Raw genomic sequence first — 22,682 nt, forward strand, 5'->3', positions numbered from 1 at the left:
GGGAGAAAGTCTCCTGCAAAGTCCCAAATAAAAACAGGGACAGGCCTGCTCTGCCTCCTGCCCCCCCTCACTGCATGTTGGGGTCTGCATCTGCTCACGGAAGGCTGAAAAAATCCTCACCTTGGCCTTGCCCCTCCCTGCAAACCTCCCACTCTCCACCCCCACCTCCCCTGCCCCTCCTCCGGGCAGGAGAGCCCTCCTCCGCCCACTAGTGGGGACATCCCTGTGCAGAGTCTTAGGTCCCTCTCGGCAGGCGGGGAGGGCACTCAGATTCCACCCCCCCACCCCCTCACACACCCCCTCTGTGCTCTCAAGTTTGGGAATCCCCCCCCCTTTTCCCACAAAGCTTGGCTTGTAAGACCATTTTGTCACCGAGCATTTCGAAAGTCTATTTTGTAAGTCAAAAGCTACAGGGTGCCTTTTTCTTTTCTCTCCATGCAGAAATGTCTAAAGTCCCCTGGGTAACGGAAGGCTCTGGGTGAGGAGGGACAAGGTCACACCAGAACAGGTAAAGAGCATACGCGCCTTAACATTTCTTCAAAAATATGTCATCCTGTAATTTTCAAAAAGGATGCGGTTCTCCAGGAGCTTCAAAAGCCTGGCAGAGAGAAGAGCCAGAAGTTTTGTAGGTAAAGAGAAACTCTATTTCGTGTATTCACATACGTGGAGAGGAAATGCAGGATGGGGTCCCAGGACATTGTCTATGGCCTCTATATACTTGTGTTCTTTAAGAAAGAACGAATTTTGTGAAAATGTTTTTACCACTGTTGGCACTTTGTATTATGTTTTCGCACCTTCTTTTCTTTTCTTACAACTTCTTTGCCGCTTCTTACAACTTTTCTTACAACAATTGTAATTATCCATACACCAAAGGGAAGAGGAAGCTAGTTCTCATGGCTGATAAAGGACAACGTTGTCTTTAACCGTCCTGGCTGGGAAAAAGGCTGGCTGCTCCCAAATCCTGAGGGCCCCAGCAACGCGTTCTGCTCTGTGTTACCCCAGACAGCCCAAGCTGCCCGTTGCCGGCTACCCCGGGGCCGTGGATTACCCACTCGGCTCGCTTTTCAAGACTGCATATCGGGAAGTGGGTCGAATTTCTCTGCACCTTGCTGCCCTCATCTGAAAAACGCTGCTCCCACGTAGGTGTCTCAGGTCAGTCAGAGACAATGCCTGTAAATATCTGCATATATTAGAGGGCAATAAATAGGAAATGCTATCATTAGCCCTGTGAATTTTGTGGGGCAGGAAATTTCATCCTGACTCACAGAAACTGTGAGCTAATGTCTGTTGTGTTCAGCTGCTAAATTTGTAGTAATTTTCTTTTTGGTCACAGTAGAAACCAATCCACTGGGTTTCTCAAGTTCCATGCACTTCCAACTACTGTTGCTTCTTTTTTTAATGGACAGCAAGGGTGAAGACACTCATCAAATAGGTCCCACACTCTACTAGGGAGAAGCTAACAGTGGTTACAGCGGCTCGCGTGGCTCCTACCCTCTTGCCTTCCTCTCTGTGGTTACTGAAGGATGACGGACAGGACTTAGACTCCAACAATCCTTTACAGCTCGCATGGGGAGCCGAGAGATGGGAGGCGCTGCAGGAAGGGGCATTTCCTTGACTCGGATTACTCAGCATTGTCCTTCTGCTGGGCTATGAGCTCCAAGAAGAGATTAAATTTTATTTTTTCTCTTTTTCTTCTATTCTCAGTACTATGCCAAATGATTAAAAAGAATGTGATGGATGGATGAGTGGATGGATGATGGATGGATGGATGGATGGATGGATGGATGGATGAGTAGATGAATGGATGGATGACGGATGAATGGATGGATGGATGGATGATGGATGGATGGATGGATGGACGAGTAGATGAATGGATGGATGGATGGATGATGGTTGGATGGATGGATGGATGGATGATGGATGGATGATGGATGGATGGATGGATGAGTAGATGAATGGATGGATGACGGATGAATGGATGGATGGATGGATGATGGTTGGATGGATGGATGGATGGATGATGGATGGATGGATGGATGGATGAGTAGATGAATGGATGGATGACGGATGAATGGATGGATGGATGGATGATGGTTGGATGGATGGATGAGGAGTGAATGAGTGGGTGGATAAATGGATGGTTGGATAAGCAGATGGCTGAGTAGATGGATGAATGGTTGATAAGTGAATATATGGAGCTTGAACTTGTTAGTCTCCTGTGAACTTGGGCCTACTCTAGGGCCCGGACTTAAAGCTTGTCTCTATAATAAAGCACCCACCTTTGTACCACAATCCGCCGGCTTGTGGGCCCTGCACTGTCCTTGTCAGCTCCCACCTCTGTCCTCAAGGTTGCCAGAGGCCTGCCCAGATCAGCGTATCTTCCCTATTCCTGGGCCCTGATAATGACCTATCTCCTGGAGCCTAGGCTACCACCAGTTGTGATCTTACAAATGTCCTCCATTGATGGCACTGGAGCCTGGATGCTAACTGTGGTCTTCTGAAAGCCCTCTGTTGATGACCTAGTTTCTGCTCCTCCTTCCCACCCGTAGCTCTGCTGTCCTCAGGGTCGCCCTCCCTGGGCCTGGCCTATTTACATTCCTCCCTGACAGGTGCTATTGTAAAATACCATATGGTTACTATTTGGGGGAATACGATCACAGAAACATAAGGCTAGCAGCCCGCCATGGGTTTGGATAGAGGCAGGAAAAAGTGGTCACAGCTCCTATGCTTGGCTCCTCCATGCTTAGTTGCACAGGTGAGGAATGGGGGCTGGACATCAACTAGGAAAATTGCTGCAGCATGGGATGTGTCTCTCGAGCTTTGCTTATCTACCTGATTGTCTCGGGGGTTAGGGGCTCTTAGTGCTGACTTGGACAACTGCCTGGGTTAGCTGTGGAAGGGGGACGTAGGAGTGGCAGACACTCTCAGAGGAAGAGGGCATAGCGAGCTGCTCGGTCCCCAGCTGTCTCCTGACGGTTGACTCAGAGGGTGGGAGCACCAAGCATGTCCCTTGGTAGCACCCCCAAAACCAAATCAAAGCATGTGAGTTCACTGAAGCAAAATTCAAACTGAGGCTGAGGGGAATTTCCTTCCATACCCTGCCGTTCACGTGCTGCAAACGTTAACACAACTACAGTGGTGTCGCAAGGAGCTTTATAGTCCATTTAAAACTCTTCTTTGAACGTTAAGTTATTATTAGTTAAAATAACCTTTTGAGCCCAAGATGAATTCACTTTTCAGGACAGAGCCCCTTACTAAAGGCATAGCCACCGTTTCTGTGCACCAAGGTGCTTTAGGCACTTTTTCTCAATTATTCCTTCTAACCCTGTGGGTGAAGTACTGATTGTCCCCGTTTTACCAGTGAAGACACCAGCGAACAGTGGTCACACAGCTCATGAGCAGCCGGGTTCAAGCCGTGGCTAGCTGAGCCCAAAGTGTCATGCTTTAAGCTCACTGTGCGGTCTCCGCCTTGCCCAAGATGCAGCCGGCAGGAATCTCTGGAGGTTGAACCAAGGAGTCAGCAGGCTCTCCGGCACCTGGTAAGTTCTCCAGGTGCTCTCGAGAGCTTCCTGGTTTCAAGTCAAACTCCAGCGCCACAGCGGGGACGCGTGCCAGAGGACGGGCAGGTCCGGGTTGGGGTTTATCAGAATGAGCATCAACTTTCAATTCTACCATTGCTTGGTTTCATGAACACAGGGACACTAACCTCTCCTGCCTCTGTTTCTCAACTGTAAAATGGGGATGACAGCAATACCTAAACCTTAGCTGGTGGTCACGAAGAATCGATTTGTGTCAACGACAGAAGTCTGTGCCTGACACCTGTCGAGAACTGAATAGTGGTTAGCTGTTACTGTGTTAGCAGCAAGTGCTGATTTAACTGGAGAAAAGGTGTCCCCGAGGGTCAGGGCCCCCAGGAAACACCCCCGGACACCTGATCTGCACATGCCGTCTCCCAGCGCCAGCATGGAAGTGCTCGCAGCTTGTTTGCCGTCTCTGAGTTCTGGTGGTGTCTGCACGGGCGGCGAGGCGGTTGCCGTGTGAGCAAGCCCCTGCAGGACCGGCCGCGGCAGCTCACAAAGGCAGCTTTGATGTGGTCGGCTTGAGCCAGAGCTGCCCAGCTGACTCTCCTACAGAATATCAACAATACCATCTGCACACACCCGAGCCCAACGTGTCATTCTCGCCTTGGGAGCAAACCTAGCTGATGGAACATTCTGGAAACGTTGCCAGAGAGTGACGGAAGATGTTAATTTAACTATTAAAACTCAACAAAGGGGCCCCCTTGTTAACAAAGAACAATTTCAGGCAAGAAAGAAGCTAAAAAAAAAAAAACAACAAACCACCACCCAAACTCTGCTCTAGAAGGCCTCAACCAGGAGGGGTGTCTTAGAGGGAGTGGTTCTCCTATGGAATTAACCTGGAAGCTGACAACAGTCAGGCAATGCCTTCCTTCCTCAGCCCACACCCTGCAGCTCCTAGCCGGTCCTCTGGGTTTGCCGTTCCTGGGCAAGCACTGAGGCAGGGCTGTCCATTACGACTTGCTCACCCAGTGCCATGGGGAGCCCCTGCACACACACTTTGCTCCTTTCTGCACTGTGCTCCCATTCAGATGGACACGGGGCCGAGGAGTCATCCATCCAGCATGCACCCGTCAGGTCCAGTCCTCCCTGCGCGCCATCCCAGCTCGGGGCTGGGCATTTGCCCACTGGCTCTGAGCTCAGGCCCTCCTCTGAACCATCATGGTGCTAGCTTCGGGGCGTTGCAGGGAAGATCCCACAGAAAAATGAATGCAAACTGGTATTTACGTCATGTGGGTAGCATGGTGTGTGGCAAACACTTGTCACTGTTGTTAGACGCAGCCAGCGAATCTTCTAGAAAACCATTCCGTCTTTCTGGCCAGTGCAGCTCTGGGGAGAGGATTGTGACCATTCTGAGATGCCTGTTGCCATTTTGCCCCTTGGGCTGGTCCAACAGGACACCGACTGCTGTCATTAGTTCAAAAAAATGTTTACTGAGAGCCAAGCACAGCATGGAATTTACACTGTTGTGTATTTTTTTTTTTTTTAAGTAGGCTCCATACCCAGCATGGAGTCCAATGCGGGGCCTGAACCCACGACCCTGAGATCAAGACCTGAACTGAGAGTCAGACGGTCATCTGACTGAGCCACCAGGTGCCCCAACACTCTGGTGTTTTAGACGAGACTCTACGATAGTACAAATCTGACATTTAAGAAACTTTAAATTCTGTTTTCTCATTGGGCACTTTAATTAAGTCGCGGTCTTGCTGATTGCTTTACAAATGAATCTCACCGTCTGTGTAACAGCCTGGATCACAGTTGCAGATGGGGGATAAATCTCTCTTTTGTGGGTATTGCCTTGTCAACCAAAGATTAACTCAAATAACTGATGAGCTCCAAGGTGTGACACTGACAAAATAAGGAGGTTTGGTCGTGTTTGGGTGGAAGAGGGAAAGAAAAAGGCATGTCTCTTCGTTTCTGGATTCTTCCGTCTAAACCCAACAGTTCAGCCTTAGGAAACCATAGTTTCTGGCTTCATGAAGTCTGCAGATTGCAGATGTGGAGGGAGATGAGGAGATGCCCTGTGGTCCTGATTAAGGATCAGAGCTTCTAAACAAGCGACAATACATTCATATATGTGTCGAAAGAAAGAAATAAAGGCAGAATTACACTTGTCTCAATGTGGGATGGTCTCTCCAATATTGAACCCGGCCTCCTTGCCTCCTTGTGTTCTTTGACCAGCCCAATAGCTTGTCCTGCTCACAAGCTTTCCCTTACCTGTGTTCTTCACCTTTGCTGCCAACCTTCTTTAGGTCACAGATGAATCTTCTGGAAATTCAGTGACTCCTCAGCAAGATGAACAAATACACGTGGGGATCACAGAGCTCCTTACCTTACAGTTTTCTTCCTTTCCAACCTCAACTGTCTCGTTAGCTGCCCCTCAGCTCTGCTCCCAGGTGGCCAGGAGCAGGGTGGGCTGAGGTGAAGTGTGCTGCGGGCCCTGCAGGGTGGGGGGTGGGGGTGCATGAGTCAGGGTTCCCCAGAGAAGCAGAGCCAATAGGACATATGTATATGGAGGGAAAGAGATTTAACTTAAGAAATGGGCTGACATGAATATGGAGGCTGGCAAATCCAAAACCTGCAGGGTGGCCGGCAGGCTGGAGACCTGGGAAGAAACGATGCTGCAGGCTGCTGCCAGAATTTCCTCTTGTTGGCGGGGATGTCAGTCTTTGGGCTCATCAGGCCGTCAACTGCTTGGGCGAGGCCCACCCACACTGTGGCAGGAAATCTGCTTTACTCAGACTCCACCAATTTAAATGTTAATCTCATCTGAAGACACCCTCACAGAAAACATTCAGGATACTGTCTGACCACCTCTGGGGACCGTGGCCCAGCCAAGTTGACGTGTGACGTTAACTCTCATAAGTGGCCCAGAATCCGTTGCCGGCGGATCAAGCTACCTTGATGGTGCTTTCTGTCCCTGCCCTGGCCACTACCCCTTGGTCACCATGTCCTTTGCCTAGTTAACTGGTCTTCCCCTAGTGGTTCTCTCTCCCATGTGAGTGACGGGCCCTGCTAAGAGAAAGTGCTCTTAGGCAGAGGTTCCTCAGTGTATGACTAAAGCCGTCTTTATGCAAACGGGTCAAGAATTGGTAGGAGTTTTTGGGTTTTGTTTGTGTTTTGAATTTGTAAACAGCACAGCAGGGTCACCACTGAGTGTCAGAGGTTGTGTGGCCTCTAGGTCCACTGGTGGGGACCCCACAGCCTCCTGGCTGAAGTGGGGGCTTCCTTTTGTCAGAGAGCGGGACAGCTTCTTCATGGTGGCCATGTTTAGTCATGACACGGGCCCTGGCAGCCTGGTTTGGAGCAGGGCACCACAGGGACAACGTATCCCGTCGGCCGGCTTCTAATCACATGGGCTCAGTGCACAGCGAACCTGGGGCACTGTGTGCAAGACACCGTGCCTGGCATTCTGTGTGGGTGAGTGAGGGCACAGGTGCGCTCGAGCATGAGTCAAAGGGGATGTCATCGTCATAGCCTCGGGGAGACTGCGGATCCCCGAGGAGGCTGGCATGCCTGCCCCGTGCATCATCCTGGGAGCCCCACACGTGCATGTGAAGGTGTGGGCATTGGCCATGGCAGCGTGGAGAAAGGATGGAGAGCCAGTGGGCCCCCCGGGTCCCTGCCCTGGGAACAGGTGAGCAGAGCTATGGAAGGGACAGCTTGCCCCACACACGTGGTTGCAATGAATTGTCTCTGATCACTGCTTTCCTGCCTACCGGTGTCTGAGATGGCAGACATGGCCGTCTGCTGGACGGGCGTCCCAAAGAGCCATCGCCCGGGCCGGGTTCAGCCGAGTCAGTCACTGGTCTAGTATCTAGAAGACACGACCACCAGCTCCGTCTTTGCTCGGGTATTTGCAAGCACCCCAAGGTGCCCGCCCAAGCCGTGCATGGCAAGGCCCAGGGCCATTCAAGGGGCGTCCGGGTGGGAGGTGGGAACGCATCCGGCCCCTGTGCCCCAGCGCGGGATCACAGGATGGCTCTCGGCGCTTTCCTCCGCGCCACATGGAAGCCAAACTCCGTCGGGATAAAGGAGATGGAGGTGTCATCGAATTGGCTATGGAAACGGTGCATATCTCTGTCAAACGGAATCCAAACAAAATAAAATGAACAAAACCCCCACATTTCCTCATAGCCAGCAACTTTGACAAGGGGCTAGTTGGCTGGGCGATAAGCTAACTGTCTTTCTTTTTTTAATCCTTTCTTTTTCGGGTGCTGTTCCTCCAAGCCTGGGGACAGTCTCTTCACTTCCCCAGCAAAAACACCGAGTGAGAATCTGGCAGAGATTCAACATCGAGGGGGAAAGAAAGAAGCCACAAGCTAGCTTATCCCAGTAAACACTGGGAGGCTTAGGGAAAGCTGTCCACTTGACACATGTGAGCTTCTGAGGTCTCGTCCAAGAACCAGCCCAGTGAAGCCGCAGGAGTGGGTGTCAGGCCTGTGCCTGCAATCCGGCTTCCCCTCCTCTTGCCTGGGCAAGCTGGTGCCACGTGGGGGGACCCCACAGCCCCACACCTGTGTGCCGTCTTCCCACCGCCTCCCTCCCTACCCTCCTCCTGACCCCTCCCTGCCCCATAAGGTGAAGGGGGGTGAAGACATGTCTCAACTCTCAGTGAGTGCCAGATGGTCAAACTACATTGATTTCAAAATACTATTTCTAAGGCTCAGAGGACGCGAGTTGAACTGGCCCTCTGTCCTGTCACCCTCCTTCCAGAGGCCAGTCTTCTCTGGCCTGAGTGGTTCTCACAGGATGTTCCTCGGGACGGCAGCCTGAACACCCCTTGCAAACTCTGCAGAAAGGTGCCTGGTGGCACCCACCCCAGGCCTGCTGAGTCAGGGCCTCCAGAGGGTTCAGAGGCTGCTCCATCCGCAAAGCTCAGCCGGAAGGGTGAGGGTAGGGATTCGGGCCACATGGCTCTGGCTTCTGGAAGCACCACTCCAAATGGACCAAACCAGCCTGGTTTGCTTTCTGTGCAAGGCCCAGGGCTCCCTGCCTCCCCCGCACCCCACCACCGGAGATCTGCTGGAACTCAAGGGTCCACCTTCCCTCCCTTGTCTCCCCCTCCCTTCCCTCCCCCCACCCCCCGGTTCTCTCTCTTTCTCAATCTTTTCTTGTACAGAAAAGTCATCATGCAGGAAGCAGAAGCAATGTGTGTAACCTACTCAGCACTGCAAGTTCGCACACTGGCCCTTGGCCAGGGCTGCGCCCCTTTCTTGGGTGACCCCCACCCGGGCAGGTGAGACCCCACACTCCTCCCTCCCCAGAAGCTGCCCCTCTCCGGAAGCACGTGGGCACTCATCAGACCCTGTGTTTATATTTTACCTCTAGATTGTGTCCACAGCCAATTTATAATACTGCGGTACGTGTTTCACAATTTTAACCAGGTATGCATTCATTCGCAATAATTTGCTTTTCTCATCCAACAAGCGTTTTAAAGATTGGTTTATGCTCATACCTATGTCTTAGTATATTCGTTCTTGCTGATTAACATTATTCATTGTATGAATATATAGCAATTTATTTATCCAGTTCTTTATAGGTGGACAACTAGGTGGTTTTTGATTTTTGCTGTTAATAAACAATGCCCCAACATACACCTTAGTTAGGACTCGGTGTGATCATTTTCCAAATTCTCTAAAATATACCTAGTACTGCCTCTGCTGGGTCACTGGTTAAATCACATGTTGCTAAACCACTCCATGAAGTAACAATCCTTGCAACTCCATATCTATCAACACTTGGAATGATCAGACCTGATAATTTTTCCAATCTGATGGGTCTGAATGATTTCATTTATTATTTACATGTCAGGATTTTTAGGGAGGTTGAGCCTCTTTCATATATTCTTTGATCTTTCAGGGTTTCTTGTCTATGAATTATCCCTTCTTTGGCCCATTTTTTAAAATTGCACCCTTGTGGGACGCCTGGGTGGCTCAGTCGGTGAAGCATCTGCCTTAGGCTCAGGTCATGATCCCAGGGTCCTGGGATCGAGTCCTGTATTGAGCTCCCTGCTCAGCTGGGAGTCTGCTTCTCCCTCAGTCTCCCACTCCCCCTGCTTGTGCGAGCTCTCTCTCTCTCCCTCTCTCTGACAAATAAACAAATAACATCTTAAAAAAAAATAAAATAAAATTGCAAAATCCACGGGTGCCTTGACTTTGGACTTCCAGACTCCAGAATGTGAGAAATAGATTTCTGCTGCTTATAACCCGCCCCATCTGTGGTATTCTTTTATGGAAGCCACAATGGACTAGGACCGTTGTCTTTTTCTTTCTGGTTTGCATAAATCTCCTATATTTTGAAAATACCAATCGAGCGTGGTTACACATCTGTCTCTATTTTCTCTTACATTCTCCATATCAGTGTCGCATCTTCTGCCAATAATGGTTTGACTTTGTTCTTCTTTCTGGTTGTTATGCCTCTTTTCCCTGCCTCATGCTGGCCAGGCCCTTCAAGACAGAGCTGACTGTAGCAGCACCCTTCACTCTCAAGGCTCTGTTTCTAATCTTTGCCTGTCACATGGTCATATCTGCAGTAGGCTTTCAGAAGATGATGTTTACCTGGCTTTGGAGGTTCCATTCTATGACTGGTTTCTGGATGTATTTCATAATGAGTAAATGCAGAATTTCATCAAATGCCTTTTTTATGCATCTTTTGAGAATCATGTGCTTTTCCTTATTGAGTCTGTAACATGATCGATTATATTAACAGATTTCCTAAGATTTCTCTTTGCAATTTTCGGGTGAATATGCTTATGTGTTATATATTAGACATCGAAACATGTAGATTATAACATACATTTTTAGGAGTTTTTCATTTATATTCATAAGTGAGCTTGGCCTGTTTGCCTTGTCAGGTATTCAGTTACTCTTCTGTGGAGCAATCTCATAAGATACAAAGGGCGTTTGTTGTTGTTTTCTTTTGTGTGTGATGCTGGGTTATTTATTTTGTGCATCTGTGGCAATAAATGAAATCTCTGTGGTGGTATGGATTTGACTGACCTCTTCACCTGTGCATGGCAAGAGACCTAGAAAATGATATCCAGATCCAAGTAAGGGGGCGGGGGAGTAGAGCTAGGGTGGCTATACTTACATCAGACAAAAGACATTTTAAAATAAAGACTGTAGGGACGCCTGGGTGGCTCAGTCGGTTAAGCGTCTGCCTTCGGCTCAGGTCATGATCCCGGGATCCTGGGATCGAGTCCCGCATCCGGCTCCTTGCTCAGCAGGGAGCCTGCTTCTCCCTCTGCTTGTGCTCGATCTCTCTCTCTGCCAAATGAATAAAGAAAAAATCTTTAAAAAAAAAAATAAAGACTGTAACAAAAGATACAGAAGGGCACTACATAATGATAAAGGGGTCAATCCTGTAAGAGGACAGCATTTGTAAGCATTTATGTACTCAACATAGGAACACCTGAATATATACTGCAAACATCAACAGAAATGAAGGGAGAAGAGGACAACAGTACAATAATAGTAGGGGACTTTAACACCCTACTGACATCAATGGACCAATCATTCAGACAGAAAATCAATAAGAAAACACCAGCCTCAAAGGACACACTGGACCAGATGGACTTAACAGATACATATAGAACATTCCATGCAAAAACAGCAGAATACACATTTTTCTCAAGTGCACATGGAACATTCTCCAGGATAGGTCACATGCTAGGCCACAAAACAAGTCTCAATAAATTTAAGAAGACTGAAATCACATCAAGCATCTTTTTTAACCACAATGGTATGAAATTAGAAATCAACCACAAGAAAAAAACAAGGAAAGAAGCACGAACAGATACTAAACAACATGCTATCAAGCAACCAATGGGTCAATAAAGAAATCAAAAAGGAAATAAAAAAAACACCTGGAGACAAATATAAATGGAAATAAATTGTCCCAAAATCTTTGGGATGCAGCAAAAGCTGTTCTAAGAGGGAAGTTCATAGCAATACAGGCCTACCTCAAGAAACAAGAAAAATCTCAAATAAACAATCTAACTTTACATTTAAAGGAACTAGTGAAAGAAGAACAAACAGAGACTAAAGTTAGTAGAGGGAAGGAAATAATAAAGATCAGAAAGGAAATAGAGACTAAAAAAACAATAGAACTATAGGAAACAAGTTGAGGGTTGCTGGAGGGGAGGTGGGTGGAGGGATTGAGTAACTGGGTGATATAGGCATTAAGGAGGGCACATGAAGTAATGCACACTGGGTGTTAAATGCAACTGATGAATCACTAAACTCTACCCCTGAAACTAATAATACAGTATATGTTAACTTAACTGAATTTAAATAAAAATTAAAAAAAAAATAATAGAAAAGATCAATGAAACTAAGAGCTGGTTTTTTGAAAAGATAAACAAAATTAACAACCTTTAGTTAGAGTCAACAGGAAAAAAAGGAGAAAGGACCCAAATAAATAAAATCAGAAATTAAAAAAAAAGAAGTTACAACCAGTACCACAGAAATATAGGCCATCAACTACACACCAACAAATAGATGACCTAGAAGAAATGGATAAATTCCTAGAAACATAGAATCTTCAAGACTGAATCAGGAAGAAACAGGAGCTTTGAACAGATTGATTATTAGGAACAAAACTGAAACAGTAATCAAAAACCTCCCAACAAGCAAAAGTGCCGGACCAGGTGGCTTCACAGGTGGCTTCAACCAAACATGTGAAGAAGAGTTAATACCCGTCCTCAAATTATTACAAAAAAAATGTAAGAGTATGAAAAGCACACCGGACTCATGGGCACTCAGGGTGCATCCAGGCCTGTGTGAAACAGATCAGGGCCAGGTGAACAAGCCTTCTTCTAGAGCCAGAGGCCAGGAAGTATGCCAAGGGTAGAAATGTTTTCTTTTTGATTTCTACCTAGCAGAACTGTGTGGTGACATCTTATCAAGTGTTCCATGCACTCTGTGTCCTAGGCAGAAATAACCCAGTAACAGGAAAAGAGAAAGAAAATCCGACACCCATGCCTGTGTAAAACAAAAAAGAAAACATTTTAAGTATTCGTAAGTAGCCTTATTCAAATAATGATTCAAGTTAGCTTACAAAAAGACAAACACTATTAAGATTTTTAAAAGACTGGAGGAGAAATGGGGAAGGGAGAATAAAGTCAAGGTATCGGGGGCCAGATCAGTTCCCAAAATGCCCCCACAGAGTTCTTTGGCATGCCAGAGGCAGTCACGGCTTGATTCAGCTCTCAGCACCTGATACTAGGAGCTAGGTGCCATCAGCGATATGAATTACTATCCTGGAGGAAAAGAACAAACCTGGGGTTCCCAGGGAGGAAGGAGAGGGCAGCCCTCCAACTGATCTGGCAGGGACAGCTCCTGGAGGGCCTCTTAGAGAGGCCAAGTTCATGGCTGTCTGTGAAGTTCATGGGCTGCTTCTGTATCCCTCAGGGTCCAGACGGCAAGGCCAGCTGTTCCTGGAAGGGGGAATGCTCCATGGTACTGAGAGGCCTTCTTGGTCTTTTCCAGCTTTGACCTGGACAAACCTGTCTTCTTGCTATAAAATACTCTTTTGTGGGGTCTGGGTGGATCAGTAGGTTGGGTGTCCAACTCTTGGTTTCAGTTCAGGTCATAATCTCAGGGTCGTGAGATCAAGCCCTGCGTTGGGCTTTGTGCTGGGCTTGGAACCTGCTTAAGATTCTCCCCCTCCCTCTACCCCTCCACCCCCTCACCCCCGTTCATGCATGCTCAATCTCTCTCTCTTAGAAGTTTTTTAAAAAGTTTAAAACTCTTTTGAAGACTATTCCAAATAAATTATTTAATAATACTTTGACAAAACTCACCTTAAGGGCCGTGAAAGGAAATAGCCCTCTGAAGACCCTACCAGATCCAGCAGCATGCACATGACTGTCAACTGTTCTTTATCAACTGTGCTTGTTATGCTAGGAGAGATGCGGGCTCTGAGTCTCAGCTCCCCCATTGCTACTAGCTGTGGGACTCTGGACAAGTCGCTGACCATGCCTGGGCTCTGTTCCCTCATCTGTGAATGGGGATGATCCTAGAACTTCCCTCATATGGTTCCTGTATACATTAGTGAGTTCCTATACAACTCTATTGCACAGTGCCCAGAGCACAGCAACAACTACTCTTCATTTTATTAGAAAAATTCTTCAGAATTTAGAAATTTCATTCTTTTATGATTTTTCTCATTTTCTGTGATTTTTTTTTCATTTTTGACACAAACTTATTTTTAATCTTGTATACTCTTTGTTTTCTTGGGATAGACACCCTTCAAAATGTAAGGTCGCTGCTCTTCAATGTCATCCATCGGAAAAGGGGTCAGTTGTCGGTTCTCCGGCAGACGGAGAACCTGGGTGTGACCTGAAGTTCTGGCAACAACCAGCCCCGAGCCTCCGGTTCCCAGGCACGCAAGAATCAGCACAAGTGTACTCTCCGGAGGGTGGTGGTCGAGCTCACAGCTCGTGGCCAGGCCCGCCACAGGTGCTCGCAAGATGGCAACTCTTACTATCGCGATGGTGAAGTGGCTGGGTGTGTGGCACAAATCGTCACATTCATCCTTTCCCATGGCTCCCCCAAGCATCTCCTCTCTTCCTAGAAGGTAAGAAATGTCATTTATAATTTGGGATGATATGGTTTGGTGCAGAGAACATTACCATAACACATGGAAATTTATTGGCAAGATCCTGGCAGGTTAGCAAATACTCTTTTCTTTGCTGCAGCCCTGGTAAGGTACATAATTATAACAATGTTCTAATTATATATATATATATAATATATATATATTATATATATATATATATTTGGTAATGAAAAGCAGTTGAACACTATGTTCTGCTCGTGTCTCGTGGTGACCTGTCTGAATCACAATCACAAGCAGGCTCTTTCAGTGCGGGGGAGGCGGCCCTGAGAAGCACTGTCTCTTCTCGCCCACAGAACGATAAACATGGTGCCCGGTTTGGCACCAAAGCTTTCTCTGAAAGTGACTTCCCAAGATTGTGTGCGCCACACCATGCTATTTCTTTGTGCCAGTGACTGCTCTTGGACTTTTTTTATTAAAAATGAGAAAAAAGACTCCAAGTGGTAGGAAAACAAACCCTTTTGTCCCAGATAACATCATTTGAAGGTAAAGTCAAGATGTATTTATTGAATAATATGGTTAACCTTGTGAAGCTTCCTAAGAAAGCCATTTAGTTAGTGTCTATATTGTGAAACATACTTTTATTTTCCAATTATAATATGCAGATGGGTTTCTGAGACAAATAAAAACATAAACGAATTCAATAACATGCACGTTGGCATTTGCTTTTGAAGACAATAAAACTCACCTTTCAAAACTGATGTAGGTTGTTTCCAACTCATTATCTGTAGACTTTTTTGTCTAATATTTACTGAATGCCTATTATGAGCAGGCACTCGCATATGAAGCAGTTTTATGAGGTAGGCTTTCTTTATTCCCTTTTTTTATAGAGGAAGAAAGTGAACATGGAGAAGGATATCAAGCCCCCTAAGGTCTCACAGTTTGCTCTGCACTAAGATGGGATTCACAGCCTGTCACCCTTGTCTCTCCAGGACCTCAGGAACCTCTAGACCTGGGACATGCAGGAAGGGAGTGACTAGCCATACGAGGCTATTTCAACTTAACAGCCGGTGGGTTAAAATTAAATGAATTAAGTCAAATTAAAAATTCAATCCGTCCATTTCATTAGCCCCAGTTCGAGTGCTCATAAGCTGACCTTGCTCCTCCAGGTCCCATCTGTCAATACGTCCACAGTCCTGAAGCCACTAGACATGTCGCATCCACCACTGTTTACAGGACTCATCATGAGGATTCTATTCTTTATGCCTCTAGAAGCAGCTTGGGTTCAAAATTTCAGGAAACTGGAGCAAACATGTACTCCACACAACATGGGGAGAATGCCCATTCTCCACCTCTTTGCTGGCGCTTACTCCCTGTCCCCTAGACACCCATTCCTGCTCCCAGTCTCCCAGCTCAGTGGCTCCTCCAACTGTGGCCCCTCCTTCCTACCACTGAGCCCCCACTGGCCCAAGAGTGGAGTGGGAGGCAGAACATTCATTTCCTCCATCATGCGATCTCCCTTTGTCTTCCTGATGGTGACTGCCCTAATTAAAAACCCTTAAACCTTCCATAGACACACACCCCCACATTAATGGCTGGAGATAGACACTAGTGTCTTGTGAGGAATGAAAGGGTGCTTTCTGAAAGAGCAGTAGGTGAATTCAGCCTGTCCCATCACCCTTTCTGTCTCAAAAGACCTTTACGTGCTTTACCCAGACATGGGCACAAAGTCTGCCTTTTAGTTAGCTTCAGTGTTTTTTTAATGTTGCCTCTATTGTGCCTCCAACTGGTGTACCGCAAATCCATTCTGGCACCGACCACTGAGAGTCAGCATAGACCCCATGAGTTAAGGGCACCGTCCTCCATAGGGCTGCCCCCTCTTCAGACCCCAGCCACAAGTTCAGGGGGTCCCAGGGCACCCACACTTCTGACCAACCGGCTACAAATTCAGGAGTTTCCATGACCCCATTCAGCTTGAGAATTCACGAGAACGGTGCCCAGAACTCAGGAAAGTGGTATAGTCACGATTGCCATTGTCTTAGAAAGGATACAACTCAGGACCAGCCAAAGGAGGAGACTCCAGAGTGAGGTCTGGGAGGGTCTCAAATGCAGACCTCCATGCCCATTCCTCCGGGAACCACGTACACCGTTCTGCTGCTACATCAATATGCTGACCAGCCAAAGAAGCTCCCCTGAGTTTCAGTGTCCAGAATTTTTATTGGGGTCTCATTACATAGACACAATTAATTAAAATCATTAGCTGTTGGTGATGGAACTCATCTCTAACTCTCCCTCCCCTCTCTGGAGGTTGGGCTGCCTCAAAGTCCCAGTCTTCGAATCACATGGTGGCTCTTTCTGGAGAGTAACCCCGGCCATCCTGAAGCTATTGGGGACCCACCAAGATTCATCTCATTAGCACAAACTCAGCAGCAATCCAAGGGTCTCATGACTGACAAAGGCACTCCTCTACCTCTCGGGGAGTTCTAAGGGCTTTTAGCAGCTCTGTGCCAGGAGCGTGTGACAAAGACCAGACGAATTTTGTATGATAGCGCCTTTATAGCTTCTTCACAGTTACATCAGGAAACTCTTACTCACCCACAGAGGGATGAGAGGATCTTGTCTTACTAACCAAGAATACATCGAAATACCTTCTCCTTTTCTGTATGAATCCCCCAAATTCTACCCAAAAGAAAAATTTAAATTGCTAAGTGGCAATGGAATATGCTATTTTTACTCGAAAAAGATAATATTGGTCCCGAGCCTCTTCTACCACGATCTAATAGCCATCACGGGTCTTGCTTTGTGCGTGTATACTCTACACCACCTCAAGGCAATAAATGAGGTAAATGCATTCCATATAAGAGAATTGGACTTCAGAATATCGTTTTAAAAGCCTGTCTCTTGGAGTTCATCTCCACCAAAAGCAAACATGAGCCATCTGTGCAGGGATGTCAGCATGAATCATATACATAGGTATATTCAAATAGCTGGAAAGCCAGGTTTGCAAAATCTGTGGTGTCAGGCTTGAGCGAAACTCCAGACCTCAGAGTCAAAACCAATTTGCAATATAAAATGCAGCTGGCTGACCGAAAGTATGCAGTAAGGTATGAAAAATAAATAAATAAATATATTTATTTATATATAGCCCTGAGGAAGGGGAAGGAGTAGGCAGAGCCCTCCCCACCCCCCAGGAAGAATGAACATTGGCAGTGTTAAAATAAAGCTCTGAAGGGACCCTTTGGCCACGCTCGAAAATCTAACCACGTCGGCCAGGGCAATGACATTTCCAAACGCTTGACATTTTGCAACATGTTTGTATGTTTTCCCTTTTCAGCTTATGCATGACTGAGAGGAAAAGAAAAGGCCAGAGAAAAAGTATTTTACTTTTTCATTAAGCGCACGGAGGCCGGGCTGCCATCCCTGCTTCCTGCACACAGCAAGATTCGAGCGTATGCACCTGCCACTCAAGGGACCTTGTTGCGCTGACTCCTCCTTCACCCCAAAAAGCGCCATGAAGTTTTCACTTTCTGAGCATCCGCGACACACAAGCATGTTCCAAATTAGATCCCGCGAGAGGGACTTCTACTCTGCCGCCACCAGGAAGAATGTCAATGTTGATTCAGCGCGAGAGTTTGTGAAGTACTTTGCAGCTTTCGTGTGGATGTGCGTGTTTGTCCAAAGTCTTGGAAGTTTCACGAATACCAAACAAGCAAACAAACAATGTATAGAATGGGAGCACGCACACCCTACTTTAGTCCAAGAGCAAAAGGATAAGCTTTGGGCTGAGAGACAAAACCAAGAGTTGACCTTCCATGGACTCTTTGAATGCTGGGCTGGTGAATTAACAAACCAAGACTGAGCGGAAAACACTGGTGGGGAGGGCCTGGCCCCCCTCCTCTTGGCTTCCCTGACTCCATCTGTCCTCCACCTCAGGGACGCTCCTGACAGAAGAGGATGTACTTTGCACGGGTTCTAATATTCTGAGTTGTAGCTTTTCCCTCATTTATTTGTTCAACGAACATAGTCACAAATAGTGACAACCATGTGCTAGGAGGTCTCAGCCCTGGGGTTCGGGGGTCTGTTCTCCTGGCATTATATCCTTGTGAAACATTACCAGACAAGAGTTAAATAGAATCACAAGAATTTCAGTCGGTGATGGGCGCTAACAGGTGGCACGGAGTTACCAGCGGCTGAGGGTGGCAGTGTTGGAGGGAACAGCTCTGCGAAGCCAGGCTTCAGCAGCATCGACTACGGAAGGTTCCCGCCATCCAAGACAAGCCAAGGAGAGAACCGGCGCTGGGGGAAAGGGCAAGAATGTCAAACGGGGGTACCCAGTGCGGACACTGAAGTGGGAGCCAGGGTGTTCTGTGGAGCGAATAAAAAGAATGCTCTTCTGGAAGCATCACCTGTTGGTGAGGGACAGAATCCGAGAAACAGGCATGAGCCGGACTACACAGGTGGGTGTTTGCTTTTGCTCTCAGTGTGCTGAGAGGTACATTTGTACCTTTGCAGGCAGGAAGGAGTATAACCTGGTTTTACATTGGAAAGAAGTCTCTGGCTGTGGTGTGGGGATCACCTGTGAATACTTTCATGAGGGCATCAAGGCTTCTGGGCCTCCAGGGTGCTAGGTCACTGATGGATGCTCTCCCCAGGACAGCCAGGCGAGGCTCCTGAAGCAGCAAGGGGAAATTCCACGCCCAAGAGAGAGGAGCAGGAGGAGGGGGAGGGGAAAGAGTGAGCTGAAGCCTGAACAGAGCAGGTGAGAAACATGAGACTCTAGAGACAAACTGTGGGAACGACCCCACAGAGGAGGCCAGGCTTGTACCCGACGCCAGGTTAAGGATGGTAGAGCCAGACTGTGGAAGGAGCAGAGATGTCCGTTGATAGATGAATGGATAAAGGAGATGTGGTCCATATATACGATGGACTGTTACTCAGCCATCAGAAAGGATGAATACTTACCATTTACCTCCATGTGGATGGAACTGGAGGGTATTATGGTAAGTGAAATAAGTCAGTCAGAGAAAGACAAGTATCATATGGTTTCACTCAGATGTGGAACATAAGGAACAGTGCAGAGGACCACAGGGCAAGGGAGGGAAAACTGAACAGGAAGAGATCAGAGAGGGAGACAAACCATGAGGCTCTTGACTCTAGGGAAGAAACTGAAGGTTGCTGGAGGGGAGATTGTTGGGGGCATGGGGTAACTGGATGACGGGCATTGAGGAGAGCACGTCATGTGATGAGCACTGGGGTGTTATACGCAACTGATAAATTATTGAACTCTACCTCTGAAACTAATGATGTACTATACGTTGGCTAAATGAATTTAATTTTTTTTTTAAAAATGGAAGGAACTCAAGCTCCAGACAGAGCAGTGCAGATGCAGCTTGGTAGTTTCCCAGCAGAAGCAAACAAAAATGCTCTCTGTTGCAAAGGAACCTGTTTTAACCCTGGGGATTTTCTCAGATTAAGTTCAGTCAAACATGAGCTCACAACACTAGAGTCACTGACATCCGGAGAAAGAAGCCAGCAACTTGATTGAACTTAATCTGAGAAATCCTTGGGGTTCAAATACCATTCTCCACTAAAAAGGATCAGGGCTTCCCGGAGAAAGTTGATTCTGGGACTGGGGCTGGACAGATATAAGATGAGCCTGGAATGTTGTGTTGCAGATGAGAACATGGCAAGTGACGCAGAAGCAAGCACTGAAGGGGCTTCCACTGGTTAAATCAGAAAGAATTTGAATATCAAAATATGTAATGGTATGAAAGGATTAAAACCTTCAAAATAAAATAGGAAACCATGAGTTCATACAGATGTAAACACACACCAAAAACAAGTAAATGCAAATGGGGAGAAAAGTCAGCTTTTAGTAATACAAGTCAGCTAACAATACATGCATAATAAGTGTGAATGCCAAACATCACAGCAATAATTTAGCCAAGACACATCCCTCAGTGCTAGAACTAGAAGGAGGAAGTTGGATAATCATATAGTCTCAAAATACCTTTCCACAAAATGCCATGGACACAGAGAGAGAAAGAACAGCATTACAGGTGAAAAACTAGAACACCTCGACCCAGTAACCAAATCGCATCACCTGGAACAGGACTCACCGAAGTCACTTTCCACCTGGTAGGAGGCACTGAGACCCTAGCACACATCTGGACTATTCCGCTAAGAACTTATAAGCTGCATTCATTCGCGAGGAAGGGTCAGAGAAACCCAAAGTGAGGTACATGCTACAAATGCTTGGCTTCCAGTATCAAGGTCTGAACTCTTCCAGGGGAAAAAGTCCCAAGCCGTGTGCTAAGAAAATGCAGCACACCATCCGGGGTTGGATCCTTGAGCTATGAAAGGACATTATTGGTGAAACATAACTAAGGTCCAAGGAGTGGATAGTGGTAATGCATCAGTGTAATGTCCTGACTTTTGCTGGTTGTGCCGTGATTACCCAGGACAATGTCCTTGTTAATCTGTGTACATACTGAAGTATTTGGGGTGGTGGACATCCTGGCCACAACTTACCCCCAAATCATTCACGAAAAACAATGTTATTTGTATAGTACAGTACTTGCCTTTTTTTTTTTAGTATTTAGATTACAAATAAAATTAGCAAGTTGAAAAAGATTTCATCCAGACGGCTCTGTAAAGAGCCAAGAACAGATGGAATCTATTAATCTGTTACCCTGCTTAATGGCCCAAAGTTCTGAACGTGAACTTCAGACTCCTAAGCGTTTTTAAGTCTTCAGGCCTCTGATTAATGCTCAAGGGATTGTGGGCCAGTAGCTTCAATCTTCGTAGCTAAGAGCAGAGAAAGGCAAATAGTATTAATTGAGTTAAGCAGCCCATACAGACCTATCCTGTGGGTTATATCACCACCACTCTAGTCACTTTTCAAATGCAAAAGCCGAAGCTCAGAAAAATTAATTAAGTTGGCTAAGATCATACAGTGTACATTCCAACTGGAATTAGAATGAAGACATCAAGGTCTGTGCACCTGCCAGCTTTTTAGCAGTGTTTATCTGCCTTCTGGATGATTAAGAGTCAAAGGGTTACCTATGGGTGGTAGTCTGGGGAAATAGTGCCCAAGATAAACACCGCCATCTGTGATCCCGCTCTACAACTGGATTCAGACACTCCTGCTCGCACCACTTCCCAGAGAACCACAGGGAAGCCTGTGATTGACAGGCAAAGCCTCCCTTTTTTTTTTTTTTAAAGATTTTATTTATTTATTTGACAGCGCGCGAGAGAGCCAGAGAGCACAAGCAGGGGGAGTGGCAGGCAGAGGCAAGAGGGAGAAGCAGGCTCCTTGCTGAGCAGGGAGCCCGATGCGGGGCTCGATCCCAGGACCCTGGGATCATGACCTGAGCCGAAGGCAGACGCTTAACCGACTGAGCCACCCAGGCGCCCTGGCATGCAAAAGTTTTTAACCTTTAGTTTAAAAGGGTGTCTAAGGGAATAAAAGCAGATTCTGTCAGGTCTCATATTTGTTCCCTCCTAACGAAAACTAATCACTACTTTTGATATGGAAGTTTGCTATTTACTAAGTACTTAACTGAGTGCTTGTCACATAGTAAGTATGCAAAAGCTCTTTATCATATGGATGAAGTAATGCTCATACCAAGGGCCAAAAAAATCGGCAATATCACCCAAATGCTTACTGTACTGGCTTGGTTGAAATTTATACTTTTATACTATACATTTATACTTAAATGTACAACACAGACTTTCCTTTAAGAACTTCTTAAATTAATCCTCTGTCATTTTTTAAAATTTTAATAAATGTCTATTTTAATGTTTTTCACAATAGAATAAATACTTCTCTTGATGACTGCAGATACGTAAGGCTGTTTGGTAGTATTCAGAACCACCACAGTAATGGTGGTCTTCCTCATCGGTGTGTAGTTTTCAGTAATTATAAGGAATTTCTTCTCTGAAACTGCTGTCAAACCAGCAGGACTGCATTTATGCATCCATCATTTTCAGGGTTGTTGGTAACCTGGGCATATTTGCCCCAAATAACTTTGCCTCCTTGTGTCATTAGGCCCAACTCATTCACGTTCACCTCAATTACAGTGCCTTTGGTAATAACACCCAAAGTTGTGTATAGTGGGGATGAAGGATTCTTTCTTTACACCAAGTATTGGCCGGCAAAAGGTGGCTTTCAATTCAGGATGTGTTACATGGGCCTTTTTGAAACGTAAGCCCATTGGTCTAATGAATCTTTCATATTTAGGTGGTTTTCCAACAGTGATGTTTAAACAATTTATTGACATTGAAAACACTTTTCCCTAACAAAAGTGTTTGGGAGTTGGAAGTGACAACCAAGCAAGAGGATGCATGGAAAATTTAGATCAAACTATAGCTTCCAAAGTTGTATTTTGATTTTTTTAATTTAAAGTGTTATCTTTTAAACTTTTAAACCACGCTCCACTGCCTTTTGCTTCCAGGCAAATCCTGCTCACTAGCAGGAAACCAGCCACAGAAAGAGGGGTCAGGGGTATTGGTGTTTTAGATTCAGGTTCCTCTTCTTTTTCA

This window comes from Eumetopias jubatus, unplaced genomic scaffold, assembly GCF_037043125.1.
Source record: "Eumetopias jubatus isolate StellerSeaLion01/CBP00866 unplaced genomic scaffold, mEumJub1_p1.0 scaffold_15, whole genome shotgun sequence".
Classification (NCBI taxonomy): domain Eukaryota; kingdom Metazoa; phylum Chordata; class Mammalia; order Carnivora; family Otariidae; genus Eumetopias; species Eumetopias jubatus.